Source organism: Vigna radiata, unplaced genomic scaffold (genome assembly GCF_000741045.1).
Source record: "Vigna radiata var. radiata cultivar VC1973A unplaced genomic scaffold, Vradiata_ver6 scaffold_180, whole genome shotgun sequence".
NCBI classification, from domain to species: domain Eukaryota; kingdom Viridiplantae; phylum Streptophyta; class Magnoliopsida; order Fabales; family Fabaceae; genus Vigna; species Vigna radiata.
The window spans coordinates 353,964-355,758 of record NW_014542002.1 but is presented as its reverse complement, the minus strand read 5'-3'; the positions used below and the strand labels follow the sequence as shown (position 1 = coordinate 355,758).

General features: G+C 38.9%; 1 pseudogene; it reads right to left on the bottom strand.

The window, feature by feature from the left end:
• LOC111240743 overlaps positions 1 to 1,795 on the bottom strand; it is a 22,015-nt pseudogene that overhangs the window by 949 nt on the left and 19,271 nt on the right.

Below are 1,795 nucleotides of genomic sequence, written 5' to 3'. Positions count from 1 at the left end.
TGGATAGTCCCACATTGCTTGTTCTTAAAGAGAAAGAAGAGTTTATAAGCAATTATTCACAAGAGCTAAGAGAAAGAAATCAAAAGGCAAATACACGCCCCAAAGGAAACCTATTCTACTTTTTTTGATACAAACGTGTAAAGAAGACAAGAAGTAAAATGATTCCCTTTAGTCATGCTTCTTGTCATCCTTTTATTCTCTTCATTACTTGGTCCATCCATGATCACATCATCCCCCCCAGGTTGGAGAGGATTCGACCACGAATCTGTGAAATCTGCAAAAGGAGAAAGATCAGCCACATTAAAAGTAGGATGTACAGTATAAGTGTTAGGCAAATCAATCTCATATGCATTATCATCTATTTTGCGGAGGACTTGAAAAGGACCATCGCCTCTAGGATTGAGTTTGGATTTCCGTTGCGAAGGTAATCTATCCTTGCGCAAATGAACCCATACCCAATCACCAGGAGAGAAAGTAACCTTTTTCTTACGCTTATTGACACTAGATGCATGCTTTTGATTGGTGTGTTCAATGCGCGTCTTAACTCGACTATGCAAATCTTTAATGAATTGCGCTTTGGACACACCATCTAAGCACATGGACTCAAGATCGGGAAGGGGAAGAAGATCCAATGGAGTGAGAGGATTAAACCCATAGACAATATGAAAAGGAGAATGAGTGGAAGTAGAGTTGACAACCCTATTATAAGAGAATTCAATATGGGGTAGCAACTCGTCCCACTTGCGTGGATTTCCCTCAAGACAACATCTCAACAATTGTCCCAAAGTTCTATTAGTCACCTCAGTTTGACCATCGGTTTGTGGATGACAAGTTGTAGAGAAAAGAAGTTTAGTACCCAACTTGTTCCACAAAGATCGCCAGAAATGACTAAGGAACTTGGAATCTCTATCAGAAACTATCGTCTTAGGCAAACCATGCAGTCGAACAACCTCTCTAAAAAATAAATTAGCAATGTGTACCGCATCATCTACTTTGTGGCAAGGAATAAAGTGTGCCATCTTTGAAAAATGGTCCACTACCACAAAGATAGAATCCATCCCTCGCTGTGTCCTAGGTAAGCCCAAAACAAAATCTATAGAAATGTCAACCCAAGGACTACTAGGCACGGGCAAAGGAGTATACAAGCCATAAGGGTGGGTGGTGGATTTAGCATGCTTACATGGAATGCATTGACTACAAAACTTAGCTACATGTTTAGGCATATGTGGCCAATAGAAATGCTCATGAAGAATAGCTAAAGTTTTTGCAATCCCAAAGTGCCCCATCAAACCTCCCTCATGTGCTTCCATAATTAAGAGAAGACGCAATGAACTCTTGGGCACACAAAGGCATTTATTTTTGAAAAGAAAACCATTGTTAATGAAAAAATCCTTGTGTGGTCCATGAGTGCATTGGTCAAACAAAGAAGAGAAATCACTATCATCTTGATACAATTCCTTTATGTGATCAAACCCAAGAAACTTGGTTTCAAGAGTAGTTAAAAGAGTATGTCTTCTTGATAGTGCGTCCGCAACTACATTAGAAGAACCCTTCTTGTGTTTGATTACATAAGGAAATTGTTCTAAGAATTCCACCCACTTAGCATGTCTCTTATTGAGCTTGCCTTGGCTTTTCAAATGTTTTAGAGTTTCATGATCACTATGTATCACAAACTCTTTGGAAAGTAAGTAATGTTGCCAAGTTTGCAAAGCTCGAATAAGAGCATATAATTCCTTATCATAAGTGGAATAATTTAAGTGACTCCCTTTAAGCTTCTCACTAAAGTAAGCAATAG